We start from the raw sequence: 16061 nt of genomic DNA, 5'->3' as shown, positions 1-16061 counted from the left end.
GGATTCTCCAGAGGAGTACAGTTGCAATAGGAGCCCTATAGGTCCTCAGCTCACAGCTGGAAGCCACTGCAGTGGGGAGACCTATAGGTTCCCTGCTCAATAGTCCAGAGTCTGCTCTGGGGATCAGAGCCAAGGGGCCTCATACAAGCCCAGCCAGAGCAGACAGAGGCATAGAGAACAACATCAGGAGGGCAAGAGAAAGTATAAGGACTGAGGCAAGCTGGGTAGGAAGGGCAGGGACTTAGGCAAACTTGGTAAAGAGCTTGGTTAACACTCCCTGAGTCTGAAAAAGACCCACCAGAATGCTGTAGCTTCACCAACTCCCACAGCTGGTCAGAAGTGGGATGGGTGGTCTTCTCATCAGAACAGGGTCTTGGGTACACAGGGCATAGGGTTAACAGTGTGGCACGAACAACAAGAGTTTAAAATGAACTGTAGCAATAAGGGTCTGAAATAGCTATTATAAATATTACAAGTGTTTCCATAATTATAAAGTACAAACATCAGAAGTTAAAGACACAAGATGGAAATTTGGGAGCAGATAACATCATTCTGCCATGCCAGCCAGAAAGAGGAAGGAGGTGGTAATACTCTGGGCACTGCCTCCCCATCTGTGTGCTGCTCCTCACAGATTACCGGAGGGGACAGGAGGACCACACCTGGTGTGGGGCGCACTTGGCCAGCATGCCTGCCATGTCCTCCCACCTACGGCTGCACCTACTGGCACATCCCTAAACCTGCCGTTCCAACTATTCTCATTACTTGGGGCAGAAGACCAACTAGATCTCCTCCCCATCTGTCTCCTGTGTATGCTGAGAACTGGCTTCCTAAGCCACATCATCCTGCCTGATCGGTGGCCATGGTTCTGCCTGGCCTCTCCTACCCTTCTAGCCAAATACTGCCTATGGGGCAGTGTCTGCCTCACAGGGCTCCTCCATTCACCATTTAGGATCTCAACCCTCATTGTGAAACAATACATCTTTACTCACTATTCTAAAAGCATAATGAACTTAGGCAGAAGGAAGGAGGAGATTCCAGGACCTGAAGGGATCCACGTGTCAGCCTCTCACAGCTGTCCAACCCTAGCTACTGCTAGCATTAGTGAATGCCCATGCTCAGAGAGCCATGGCAGTCTCATTGCTACTGCAGCTGGCTGCCGGCATGACCAGCTAAAAGAAGTGAACCAGGCTCCCAAAGACATTCTACAGGTGGGCCCCAACACATAAATATTCAGGGCTTTCCTCATTGTTTGAAATTTCAAAATAGATGTGGAAATTGTTGTTTAGAAGCAAGATAAATTCGGACACTAGTACAGTGTCAGGAGGGAACTGGACACTGACCTCAGCAATTCCACCTACACAGCAAGAGCAGGGGAGAGTGGCAAGTGAAGATAGAAGGTCGGTTGTCCCCAAAGAGGGACAACCGTCAAGCACCCAAAGATAGGCCCCAACTGAGGTCTCTCACAAGGCATGCCAGACACCTAACAGAGCTAGACTGCTCCACCAAGGCATGGAGGCAAAATTAGGAACCCACTGTCATTATGTGCATTCCAGCACATTCATCTTGCAGCTGAAGAACTCAACACTGATTTTTTCAACATTATTTTTATGGTTCTTGGCAAAAATGATTGTAGTTACTACATGAACTATTTTAAATCTTTCACCTGAGGAGGAGATTCTTTTCCTCTTTTTCTTTTTCACTTTTCTTCCATTGGGAGGGAAGACAGTGCAAATAGTTGGAGGTGAAGATGGAACCTTGGGAGAAGCCAGGAAGTCTAGAGCTCAGGGCCCAACAGCACAGTGCTCATGGGGCCAGTTAATCCACTCCTACTGTGGGTGTCTGAGGAGAAAGGAGAGGAGGAGGCTTGTGTCAAGAGGGAAGGGGGAGGGGGTAGAATGTTGAACAGCACCCCCCAAAATGCAAAATCTTGTTGGCAAACAAGATCCACTGCTGCCTAAAAACTTGTGTGTTGTAGGTACTGTAGGATGTTAGCTTTGAAAAATCAGGAGATATCCAGCCCACTGTAAAAATGTGTCTGTGGAACTAGAGCTGAGTGAACTCATGAGTACCACAAGATACAGAGATTGGAGCTTCAAAGACAAGTGATAGCACTTGCCTGTTGGCTATTTAGCTGAATGGCTTTTTATTCTCCTAAGTGTTCGGTGACTTCTGAATGTTCTCAGTTTTCATGTGACAGAAATGGCATGGTCCTTAGCTCATCCTAGGCCATTTCAGATCAGGGGCATCCTAAGTTACCAGTAAGCATCCCTGGATCTTGGATTCTGAAAGTTGCTCTCTTTTCTTCCCTAGCATATGCTCAGTCCAGTCAAGGTTTGTCTCAGCCAACCCTAGCCTCCAGAACTCTGTTGCCTAAACAAAGATATTAAGCTATTAAAATACAATAAGCAAGTCTCGGGAATCATTTAGCTACTTGTGATTCACGGACTCGTGGCCAGTTCCAGAGCCAGTCACAGGCAGAGCCATGGCTCCAGCTGGTCAACCTGCCCAATGTCTGAGTTCTGCTGTAGGTGTTGTCTATACCACATTCCCCTCAGCACCCCAACACTAAAGGAGAACAAGGCTGTGAAGGATGCTGTGGACTATGATGCACAAACTGGGGTGGGGGGGGTTGTTAATGGCACTTCCAGTTCCAGAAGACAGCAGCTCCAAAGCCAGAATCACTCTAAGAACAAAGAAAATTGGGTGCACATATTATTTAATTTTTCTGGCTGTGGCCCTGATGTCAGTGAGCAAGCAGTGGGGGCTGTGCCAGAATGACCAGCAGCTGGTTACATTTGGAAGATACCTGTTAAATGTTAAAGCTGATTCGTTCATCTAAGTGCAATGACTCAGTTGTAGATCAAGCTTTTCCAGAGCATATCACATGAAGGGTAGCCTCCAACTTTGGCTAGGGAGGTTCCATCTATATGTAACCACAGGCCTGATCATGCTTGCATTATGTCCAAAAGCAACTAAATCAAGGGAAGTGTCAGAGGCTGGGAGCCACACATTTCTGTTTCCTGTCATCTGCACTTCACTGTCGATCTGTGAAATGAAATGACATGCCACAAAGTCTCTCCCCGGTCATGGGCTCTCTATCTAGGACCATCACAGCTATGAGGTTTTAGAGTCTAGTGCTCAGTTTGGACCAGACCTTATATCCATTGCTATGTGACCAAGGGCACTGATAGATGGCCTGGTCAGTGGAATCCACTCCTGTGGGACATCTAGGGAGATAAGAATAAGCAAAGGGTAGATATGGTAGTATGGAAAATCCTCACTGGCCTGCCCTTGTGAGGGGACTGGAGATAGACACTGTAGAGACAGAGGGGAATATCCCAGGTTTGCTCACAAGGCAGACTCAGATACAGGAAGAGGTGGCCAGAAACAGCTGCACTCTGGGTGAGCTGAAATGCAGAGCAGGAAGCCAAACCAAGAGAGAACTAGCTGTCTCTGAAGATGCAGGTACCATACTGTACAGGCACCTGAACCTGTGATAGCATCCTAGGAAATTATGGCCAAGGGAACCCTGCACTCAGCTCCAGTCAGTCCTGGAGAAACCTCTGCAATTAAGAAGTGCTGCATATGAAGCGGTTGGGCCAACAAGCTGACTGGACTCTGGTGACTGGGGTAGATAGCTCTCCACCTAATTCTCCTGAAGTTTTCTAGGTATTCCATCATGACGCCCATAGGTGTGTTGCTTTTCTCCTACTTGGTGGCATTAGCTTTTCTGTTTCCTGTCTTATCACACTGGCCACAGTATTCGGCACTGTCTTCTAATTGGTGAGACCCATGCAGGCTGCCAAGTAGCTACAAGGGACAAGATTTATGAAGAGACACTGGAGACTGGTACAGCAGCCATGGAGTCCTTCTGAAATTTAAGACAGTCTGAGAATGTGCCAGGATGATGCTAAGAGGGAGAGACAGGGACACTTTTAGCGGATCTAGAGGAATCCCTGCCTGGGCATGTGCAACCAAAATCCCTACAGGCTCCAAACCTAGACCACAAGAGCTAATGGGCCCCCAGCCAAGAGAAAGCGCTATATTCCAGCCAGTGTTCAACTCTTGTCAGTTTGCTCATGTGAGAAATGTGAGAAGTGAGATTAATTAGGATTCTCAATTTACAATCAGTTCTCCAAGAATATGGACTCAAATTAAATTAACAGCTGTTTTAATTTCTCCTATACCTCCACGGTCTGATTCTTAATCACACTACATCCCAACTCTTATCATAATTGAATTATATGGAATTACAATTCACTCAACAAATCTGTGTGCGTGGCTCTTTTGCACCAGAACCCTGAAACCACACCTTCTTCTCTAATGGTTAGATGCCCTGATGGTCCAACATGGTAGCCCAGCTCAGCCACAGCTCTGTAGCCAGTCAGGGCAAAAGGATCCAAATCTTAATATAGGTTATTGGATTACATTTAGGTGGTTGCAGGTGGCTAGTGGCTGAACTACACACCACAGGTCTGGGATCTGTCTGCTCAGGGTGTGAAAATAGGTAACACCTTCATTAGGCAGGGTTTCCTAAAGGAATAGGATGAATAGAATAGAAGATAGATAGATAGATAGATAGATAGATAGATAGATAGATAGATAGATAGATAGATAGATAGGCAGACAAACAGGGGTTTTTAGATTGGCTTATAAGATATGGTCTGGGTAATCCAACAATGGCTGTCTCACCTTGGAGAGGCCAAGAGTCCAGTAGTTGTTCAGTCCATGAGGCTGGATGTCTCAGCTGTCCCAATCTGGTGCTGAAAACCTGAGAGATTCCCGGAGAGATACTGGTCTTCTGTCAATGTCAGAATCACAAAGAAATAGGTTCTAATCTCAGTGAAGAAAATGCCTCATAATAGGGTGGATGGACTTGCCAGTGAGAGTGAGGAGAGGCAGGTAAAAAGCAGTTGCAGTTTTCTTCTGTGTGCTTGTATCTGGACTGCCACCTAAAGACGCTACCAAGATTTAGGTTGTGTCCTCCTGCTTCCATTAATCTGATTAAGGAAACCCCTCACAGGAGTGTCTAGCAGCTGGCGTTTCAGCTCTCTGACCATATATTCTGGACCATCAGGATATATGACCACTAGAGAAATAAATGCAATCAAGTTGACAACCAAGATGAGTCATCACGTACTCATGTGACTACAGTGGGTAGCTGCTATAGTCTTAATCTAGAACGTTCCCCACAGGGGACGTTTGCTTGCTCTGTCCCTTCTCCCTTCTCCCTGCTGTTTCTGTTGACAGGTGACATGCATTAACTCTACCCCTTCTGAGAACACTCTTCATGGACCCAGGAAGTCCTAGCCAGTGTCCCCCAAGAACATCCAGGCTTGTACCTGGCCTGGCTCCACACTCTTCCTCTCACCAGCCCAGAGCACCTCAGACTTGTCCTGTTCTTCAGCCTCACTCCCTCCACAGTCACTACTGGCCTTAGGCTATCTCCAGACCGGAACATCTGTCCTCTTCTGCCCTGACTTCTCCTGATGTTGGAGATGTGGGCTAACCCCTTCCTTTACACACTCCTGCTTCTCCACTATACATCTCCTTTCCATAGTCCTGGTGTATGCAGCCCTCCTCGACTGGTGGCTATCCCCATTCTTCCATTATGTTCTGGCCTGACGGCCCATCTCTCTACTGTAAGACTGTGGGAGGCTGCAGATGAGAAGCCAATTAGCTCATCTCTTGAAATGCATGCTGTGATGTGGTCAGGGAGCATCCCTCTTCCCTGCACACTCCTCCTGCCACCACAGCAGGAACATGGTCCTCCATTCTTTTTAGAAGCCCTAGCAAAGACAACAGCATCCATACCTGCCTGCTCTTGTGCATCCCAGGTCCTCTCTCGACTCAGGTCTACATAACCATGTTCTAGGGCTGGAGACGTCCCTCCCTCCCCCGTGAAGACAATGCATTCTGTCCTGGTCCTGTAATGACAATGTGGCTTGCCCCCTGAGGTACCTGGAGACCAGCCTGTTTCTGACTTTTTGAAGAAGGTTCAATTAGATTTCAGAAAAAAAAAAATCTTCCCAGGAAAATTCAGATCTCACTTGCTAAGGATGGCACTAGTAGTTTGGGAAACAACAGAAGTAGGCAGCCATGCCCCGTGCGGTGCCTCTATGTGAATGGCTAATGGATTAGACCAGCAGCCAGCCACTACCAGTCTCTCATCAGTTCTTCATGCTGGCGCCTTTTCCTTCTCAAATTGGCCATGTCTCATCATTAGTCCTGGCAGATGAGCCCCAGGGACCATGCTCAGTTGTCATGAAGTATCTTCCCCCATCGCCGCACACTTGTGATTCAGGGAGAAGGCCAGTAGCCTAGGGAAGAAGCATTAGCTCAGGGTTGAGCTGGTTCCTAGTGCCCTTCCTCACTTGAGCCACAGGCTTTCTGCAGTCCCCTGGGGGCTGTTTCTATGGGAACTGAGCTTAGAAGATTTTCAGAAAACAAAATGAGGGAATGCAACATGGCAGCAGGTTGGGACATGTGTCTAGGCACCTAACTTCACATGGAGTCTTATGTCAGTTTTCTAACTTTGGCTATGAGTTACAGCCACTGAGCCTCCCAGACACATGAGATTTAGCATGTATGTTGGTTACTTCTCTAGTTGCTGTAAGAAAATACCTGACAGCAAGCAGCTTGTTCTGGCTTACAGTTTGAGGGGATACAGTGCATCACTGGAGGAAAGGCATGGCAGTGGGAGCAGGAAGCTGCTGGTCATTGCATCCATACTTAGGAAGCAAAGAGTGAACATGATGGAAGACTCAGTTACAAAACCACAGGGCCCTCTCCCCCGACCCCCTCCACTCAGTGACCCACTTCTTCCAGCAGGGGTCCAACTCTTAAAGGTTTCAACAGTCTTCCAAAACAGTGCCACCATCAGGGCACCAAGCGTTGAATCGTGAACTTACGGGGGACATCTCACATTTGATGGCTTGGGCTGCTCGCTGACATGCACAGACACCCCCAAACCTTTCCTAGGGAGGATTGAAACATTTCCACATGAATCTGTTCTTATTTTCCCCCTGGGATTTCCTTCCTGCTCATGACTAAAATCAGGTGAACTCAAACTGACTAGAGGCAGAAACGTGGCAACATTCCTAGTATCACCATGACAACACTGGTGCCATGTTAAAAGACACCTCCTGGCCCAGCATTACAGTCCAAGTGTTAGCATCTGCAGACTTCCCTGGACAGGCTCCATCCAGCTGCTGAGGCTGCCCTTGGGTGCTGGGCCCTGACCATCAGGGGAATCCCTGTGCCTAGAGACAGTGGCATTCTACAAGATGCTGCAGAGTTTAGGCTCCTCTGAGAAGTCTCTGGCTTTCTAGAGCACATCCTTAGAAAACACTAGCATGCAAGTCTTCAGAACAGGAAGGACCAAAAACAGATGAGCCTTCCCTAGGGTCTATACCATGTCTCACTGTGGGACCTCCAGAGAGAAGGTGGTAATGAGTTTTCATGCAAAATGTGTTCATCAGAATATTTGAGTCAAGGAGGAGGAGATAGCAGGATGCAGTTGCTGTATAGATCTGTCAAAGTCACCAAGCCCCACGAAGACCTTGAAACAACCATCAGCACTATCCAGGCTGAATGGTCAGGTCAGACATTGGTCCGATATAAAGAAACTGCGTGGCCAAGGGGATGACTCTGCAATCCTAAGCCATGCTCCCAAACCAATACTTAGTTCTTAATCTGCCACCTGACCCACGGGTAGGACACACCTGATGCTATTCTTTTAACCAGACAACTTTGCCTCCCAAGGAAAAAGAACAGGCTGCTGACAGCACCATGGAGCTTCCTATAGAGGCTGAACCTGGCTCTGCTATCTCAGAACCCTCCCTCCAGCTTCTCCCCAGTAGGAAGGAGAACTCGGGACACTGGAGACTGTTGATCCAAGCACACCTTCTTCTTTTGAATATGGATTAGAATGGTAATAAACATTGAACAAATAATAGACACAATTGCCTTTTAAAATAAACTCAAATGTTTGAAACTCAAGACATGCTTTGGGGATTTGTGTAATTTTCACATCTCTCTCACCTCTACCAGTGTTTGGCTTTCTCATTAGATTCTTATTTGGACAAAACAACAGAGAATTTTGATGTACGAATCATCACCAAGACACTTGTAAACAGTTATCCTAAATCAGTCCTAAGGCTTCCCTTGTGCTAGATCCCGGCAGGCAGGTGTCTTTCTTCTGGATTTTAGATTACATAGAGAAATGGGTTTGTCCAAACATCATGTTCATTATGATCTCTTGACCTCTGACCTATAGCCTCATGAGCTAAAGAGGAGACAGTGTATCTGCCCCTCCCTCTTGCATATGTCTCTCTACTTTCCCCATTTCCCTCTCTCTCTCTCTCTCTCTCTCTCTCTCTCTCTCTCTCTCTCTCTCTATCTATCTATCTATATCTCCTCTCTCTTTCCCCCCTTCCCTCACCCAGTCTTCTTTCTGTTCCTTCTCTCTGGCCACTTTTCCATCCTCACATTGTCCCCTATAAGGATCCTTCTGGTGACATGGAGCCTACCTGTGTAACAGAGATGATGTCTCATCTGGACATCTTAACTCTGTAAGGTCCCTTTTGCCCTGTGAGGTGATACATTCACAGGGTAAGACCCATATTTAAGGTTCACATCTGCCCTGCCTGCCCTCTAAACAGCCCACAGGCGGTCTGCTTCCCAAGTCCTCCCTAGGATCAACTACAGAGGCCTTTCTGAAAAAGGCAATACTGTGGGTTTGTTTTTAGGGTAAAGGATGTAAGTCATTCAGGAGATGGCCCACTCTTTTAACAAGCCTCATGCTATCTCTTCTGGGTGGTTTCTTAGAGGTTACTGTCAGTTTGCCTCTGTATCTTCACTGCTATGGACAGCGTTGCCATCAATGTGAGCACAGGGTGCTGTGGAAGCCTTATTTATACTTTTTAGAGGGAAGGCTATACTGCCCTCCATGCTGACTGCATGTCTCACACTCTAACAGCCTGACACACAGCAGTGTGTGCAGTGACAAAACTCCGTGTATGGTACTATATAACTTTAAGAAAGGAGGTCTCAAGTTAAATATTCTTACTAGAACTAATAGTGCTGGAGGAACATTGAACGGTGAGAAATGAGTCATTACTTGATGAAGGAGAAGGCTTGTATTTGTGGAGTGGTGGGTGGAGATACCGCGGTCCGCTGTGTTGCAGAGACGGAGGGGGAGGAGCACTTCCCGCAGCTTCAGGGCCGGGCAGCCTTTCCTGGCCGAAAGCAGAGGCCCAAGTGGGCTTTCAAAGAGCCGGAATGGGCCGTGGATCACGTTGGGCGCCAAGTGAAGGAGAAGGCTTGTAGATTCAAAACACCTTTATTCAGATAAATACCCGCCAAGCGCAAGCCAGAGCGTGCCTAGAGGCAGCAAGGCAGGGAGGCCAGAGAGAAGGGCTCCCACGTGTCTGCAGCCCCTTAAGAACCTAATACCCGTCATCCTGACCTCCCCTTGACCACGCCCTGACAGGCACACCTGTAGCCAGCCCTTAGGAGGCGTGGTTATGGTGTCTCCCTACAACTTAATTATGGTGATGGTATCAAAGGCACATGCATACATCAAACCCCACCAATCACATGCAGCAAGTATGCACTCTTTGGGTGTATTACTTACAAATGAAGCTGTTAAGAGTACTTATTCCCCAGCTATAGCTTCCACTTGCATAGTGGACATTAGGTTATCCTTTTCTGCTTCTACCTTGCATGAGCTCCTGGCCATTAGACCCCCTCTTGGGGATCCCACAAAGCATGTCAATAATATTCCAATGAAAGCTCATTGCCAAGGTCACAGTGGGGTTTGTACAAATGACCACGAAAGCCAGTGGTGCAAACAACCACTTTTTGAAGTTTGAACTCTGTGGACCAGGGTGGAAAAGGGTCTCACTGAACTCAGAGAACATATGACAAGGCCTGGCTCCTCCAAGGACACTGGGAAAAGCTGAATCCTCCCTTGCTCTCTAGCCTCCAATGTCTCCCAGGTTGTTGGCTCACAGCCCCTTTCTCTCCTTTTAAAGATGGTGACAATGGGTGAGTTCCCCTGGCTTTCTTACAAGTCCTGCTCCAGTCTCTATGACCCTTTGAAGTTGGATGTCCAAGGGCAACCTCTGTGCTGAGAGCCACTGACCCACAAGCCTTCATCTACCATCTTTGAAAACATCATTCTATAGCCTTGGCTACAAGATGACTCACATTAGGACCTCAGAGAGGCAAACTGATGAGGCACCTTGACTCTTACAGACTTCCCTACCTGCCCAGGTATAACCTGGAGATCTGTGGGGAAAACTACCTCCCAAGGACTCAGTTTGAGCTTTGGCCTTCTTGGTCCAGTGGTACCCCCTCATCTGATTCCATTGCAGTATAGTGATGCAAAAGTAAAATGACTACCATCCATCCCCTTGGAAAGTATTAACCACCACATGGCCCTCAGATGCCTCCCATTACCCTGCCCTGATTGTCCCTGTACCTCAACGGAGCCAATGGCATTCACCCTGAGGATGGGTGCCTTCCCAGCATTTGTCTATTCTAATAGATCTCCCCATGAACAGGAGTCTGAAACTTTCTCCTAATGAAATTGTCCTTGACTGTTAAGTTAATGGAACTGCAGAGGGAATTGTTCAGGAGCTGGGAGCAGGCCTCCATCTTTCCCTGGCCTTTCAGATGACTCTGTTGGGACACACACGTGTTGGAGGATTGAGTCTGGATGGGGGTGGAGGCTGTAGCATAGAGGTCATTTTTTGTCTGCCATCACATAAAATTGAAAGCATAGAGTGTGCCAGGAGAAAGTTTTTTAAACTTTTATGAATTATTCCCACAAGGAGTCATAAGCATTTTTCACCGTGGCCATTTCAGCTCAGCAGAGCGGCGAGTGGCCGACAGTTGCCTGGCTTTGTGATTAAAGGCTATGTTCTGCTGCCCAGTCACACAGGCCTGGAAGAGGGTGGACCATGTCCTCGGGGCCAAATCCATTCAGTCAGGAAACAGGAGAACAAAATGCAAGAACAAGCTGTGGTCCCACAGGGAGTTGCTTCCCCAGCCAGGCTGAGAATGGCTACATCCAAACCAGAGGGCAGGCATAGAGAGTGCTGAGGGAAAGGACCCTAGTGAATGAGCCACCATGGCTGCCATGGTGTGGGCTATGACTTGTAGTCCTCAGAATCAGCTGTTGTTCTGGCCAGTGCTCTCCCTGGCCACCTAACCATGCTCAGCTGACCTTGAGAAAGCTCTCAATACCTGGGCTCCAGTACTAACATCAGTAAAAAGAGTCATCATGGAACTACCAGTGCAGTGGCTCTGAGAAGCAAAGGGGCTATGTTAAGCCTCAGTCATCTGGCCAGTTCTTCCAGAATCCCCTGAGGGCCCTAAGATCAGAAGACCCAGAACATTCCCCTTGCATGTCCCAAGATCACACAGAGGATCAAACCCAGGTTCATCTTTCAAGCTAGAGGGAAACAGGCTGGGAATCCAAGTGGACCTCCATATTGTTTCTAGTAGAAGTCTGTGTGCACACATGTGCTCTGACAGGGAGCCACAAGGTCCCATGGGCTCAGAGGGCTGAGAGCTGGCTGAAGACATCATGACCTTCTGGAAGTGTGATCCCACTTCCACCTCCCAAGAGCAGAGCCTCCAAGACAATCCCAGCATAGACGTTAAGTTTCCGAGGCACGGTCCTGATTGAGTTGTCTTCTGCTGTCCCAGGAATGTTTTCAACATGTCTGTTTCATCTCTGATGACCCGGTGATTATTTGTACAGTACATTTCGCCCTTGTATCCCCTCACCCATGGTTCGACACCCACTGTTACCTATCACATGGCCCTTTCAAAAGATCTAGCAGGTCTCTGATGAAGGCAGGGCATTAGCAAGCAGAAAGAATTTCCTTCTGTGTGAAGCGGGTGCCAAGGTCTGCCCTGTCTATGGAACACCGGACTGATATCCCATGACAGGGGAGTTATCTGGGCATCTGGGGTCAGTGTGTTCTGCAGTCTCCCGAGTCCTGCGGGAACCTCACTAAGCAGTGCTGATGCTTTTTTTTTTGCTCATACCCCAGCTCTCTGTATAGGTTCCCTGTAGATCCTGGAGTCAGGCTCCTTCATGGGAAGTGACACCAAGGGACTGCTGTGATTTGACTCTGAGATGTTCCTTGGGGGCTCATGTATTAGAAATTCCACTGCCAGCTGATGGCTTGGGAGGAAATACTATGACCCTCAGATGGGGTGACCCTTTGATGGAGTCATCATTTTGTGGCATTATTGAGACATAAAGAAAATAGAAGGTAGGACCTTGCTGGAGGAAGTGGGTCACTGGAGTGTGCCCTGGACAGATGTATCTTACTTCCTGTCTCTGCCTTGCTTCTACTTCTCAGCTGCTATCAGGGAAAAAGCTCTGTTCATGTGTTCTGACCACCATGATTGTTTAGCTCAGGTCCCAGTGGAATCAGCTGTGCTGGCTACTTTTATATCAACTTCATACAAGCTGGAGTTATCTGAAAGGAGGAAACATCACCTGAGAAAATGTGCCATAAGATCTAGGTATACGGCATTTTCTTAATTAGTGACTGATGGGGGGAGACCCCAGCCCATTGTGGGTGGTGCCATCCCTGGGCTGGTTGTCCTGGGCTCTATAAGGAAAAAAGACTAAGTAAGCCATGGGAAGCAAGCCAGTAAGCAGTACCCCTCCATGGCCTCTGCATCAGCTCCTTCCTCCAGGTTCCTGCCCTAATTGAGTTCCTGTCCTAACTTCCTTCAGTGATAGACTATGGATATGCAAGTATAATCCAATAAACCCTTTCCTTCACAACTTGCTTTTGGTCATGGTGTTTTATAATAGTAACCCTAACTAAGACACAGGGTGCCTTGTCTCAAACAAAAACTAAAACTAAAACTAAAACAAAACCTATGTGCCTCTGAGGGCAGCATCATGGTGAGTTTATCCTTTGTTATGTCCCATCAAGTTGTGCCCTCCCTTTGGGCTGAGTCCCCCAGGTTGGCTCCTCATCTCTCATAGATGTGAGTTCCCGGATCCCTGAATGCACATCTGGCCCTGGCAATCTGTTCTTACCTGCCCATGTGTCCTGGGAGTGGGTGATGGACACTCTTCCAATGTATGCACCCGCCTGTCCTCTCAGCAGCACTGTCCATGGGTGCACCCTCAGCTTCACCACCATATTCTTGTCTCAACCAGAAAAATTCCCAGGAAAATGCAGCAAAGCTGCAAAAAGGCAACAGTCTTTCTTTGCATTTTTGCTACATGTACATACTACTTCAAAACATCTAAGCAACAAAAGGGGGGTGCCCTATCCTGGCCTCAGCCCTCCTCCCCAGTGGCAGCCATAGAGTCTAATACACATCAACAATGTCACACGTGGCCAATCATATGCATCCACATGACATTTTGCACAAATTGGAACATTTTACACACTTTTTCATCCAATGGTTTTGTCTTGTTTGTTTTTTCAGACAGGGTTTCTCTGTGTAATAGCGCTGGCTTTTCTGGAACTCTTTTGTAAACCAGGCTGGCCTCTAACATAGAGATCTGCCTGCCTCTGCCTCCCAAGTGCTGGGATTAAAGGCAGGCGCCATACTGCCCACCATCTTGATGTTTTAATATTGGTTAGTTATGTTTCAGCACTAATGAGCATTCCTTTTAATACCTGTGCAGATTCCACTGCACAGCTAAATGACCCTACTGTGGTGTGTGGGTCTTTCCTGTGCTGTGGTCTATTTGTACGCTGTTTGGAGATGTATTGCTGTGATTGGTGTAATAAAAAAGCTGAAAAGTTAGGCAGGAGGTATAGGCGGGACTTCCAGGCAGACAGAGAGAGCTCTGGGAAGAAGAAAGGCAGAGTTGCCAGCCAGATGTCAACAAGACACAGAACAAGCCACACATATAGGACAGACAGAGTAAAGGTACCGGAGCCACATGATAGACTATAGATTAATAGGAACAGATTAATTAACTTATGACGGCTATTTAGAAAAAGCCTAAGCTAAGGCCAAGCTTTCATAATTAATAATAAGTCTCCATGTCCTTATTTGTGAGCTGGTGGTCCCGACAAGAAAGTACAGCTACATTCCTGTTTCCTTGCTTTTGTAGTACAGCCATTTCCATGAAACTCTGCTTTCTTTCCTGATGTGAATCCAGCCACTGTGTGCTTCCACATCTGGAGGTGATACTGCAAGTTTTGCACATTTTCTTTCCATGAGGCCCAGCATGCAGTCTCAAAAGCAGAGCCCAGGGTACCTCTGCTGTGATCCCGTGCACACTAAGTGCCCTCACCCTGTGACTTTTCCAGGCTGTAGTGATGTCAAGGCATGGCATGATGCCCTATTTTCATCTCCCCCACATAAGCCTCATTCTTGGAAAGAACTTCTCATTCCTCCTCTGCTCTCTGATGGTATCCCCACCCTACAAAAGCTAAAACATGGCAAGGTGGGCTCTGACCTGTCACCTGTCCCTCTGTCTTCAAGGCACTTAAAACATTACTGAGAATCTTCTCATCATTGTCCCTCCTGGCACCTAAACCTACCCTGTGACAGGCCTTTGCTGTCCTTAAACAACAAAGTTTGCTGATCTTAAAACCTCACTCGTATGAGGCCGGGAAACATCGTAGACCTTGACTGTGGGATGAAAGGCCACACAGTCAAAGCTCCATACCAACTGTCATATATGGGAGTGTGCCCTCTTGAACCAGCCAAATGACAACAGCCCTAAGATGACCTCAGATCAGCTCAAAATACCCACAGAATCTCAGAGAAGAAAAGTGACAATTATTTTTAACTGTTGAACCCAAGGGTCTGAATAACTAGCTAGAGATGGTGACCTAGGTTTGACCTTGGAATAATGAGGCCCAGAGCTAACCACAGCCTTGGAAGCATAGGTAAACTTGGGGCCCAGGGCTGACCACAGTGGCAAAGCACAGATGATCAATGCCCTTGCAGAGGATCATAGTAAATCAGTCTCAGAGAAGGAACACATCTTTGGGAAGTCACTGGTTTTTCTCCCCAGTTTCTACAGAAACTATGGGCCTGTGAGAGTTGGACAGCACAAAATGGAAACATTGGAAAGATACTCAGCTCTTCTGTGGGGAGAGCCAAATTCAAACATGGCTGCTTACAGGTTTTCCCAAGAACGGGTGAGGGAAACCTACTCACTTGTGAGAACCACTGGCTTGATTATTGAGGCCCACTAAACTGTTGGCTACAGATATTGCCAACCTGCTAGCCAGGCAAAGCAACAAGGAAACTAACAGCATGCCCTGCACTTGCAAGGTCTCACTGCCTAGACTGCAATGTCCACTACTGCTGCCCAGTGACTGTGAGCATCTGTTCCATGAACTGAGGCCAGAGCTTAGCACTGATGCTCAGAGCAAAACCATGGAGATCAGTAAAAAAGAGGGAATTCCTGAGCTTTGTGGGGAAGGGATGGGGGCTGGGTCAACCTGGAAAAGCAAATTGCCCTTGGGGGATGAAAAGGATGAGCCAGTCAGGCAGTTATGGTGCACACCTTTAATCCCAACATTCAGGATTCAGAGGCAGGCAGATCTCTGTGAGTTCCAGGCCAACCTGGTCTACAGAGCAAGTTCCAGGACAGCCAGGGCTGTTACACAGAGAAACCAGAAAGAAAGAAAGAAAGAAAGAAAGAAAGAAAGAAAGAAAGGAAGGAAGGAAGGAAGGAAGGAAGGAAGGAAGGAAGGAAGAGAAGAGAAGAGAAGGGAAGGGAAGGGAAGGGAAGGGAAGGAAAGGAAAGGAAAGGAAAGGAAAGGAAAGGAAAGGAAAGGAAAGGAAAGGAAAGGAAAGGAAAGGAAAGGAAAGGAAGAGCCAGATTTGGAAGGTGGAACAGGAACTTACAGTACAATAAGAGCAAGTATGGAACCTAGAAAAGTAGGCTTGAAGGAACTAGAGGTGGTGGGATTATTTCCTTCAAAAGAGTGGGTTGTTTGAGTCCATGGCTTTGGGGCAAGTCAGGGCAGAAAATACCTGAGAAGCCATGGTGGATAGGAAAGAAATCAGAAGCTTCATGTGGAAGCAGATGAAAGAGAGCA

This window comes from Cricetulus griseus, chromosome 3 (assembly GCF_003668045.3).
Source record: "Cricetulus griseus strain 17A/GY chromosome 3, alternate assembly CriGri-PICRH-1.0, whole genome shotgun sequence".
Lineage (NCBI taxonomy): Eukaryota > Metazoa > Chordata > Mammalia > Rodentia > Cricetidae > Cricetulus > Cricetulus griseus.
This window is presented reverse-complemented; position numbering follows the sequence as displayed.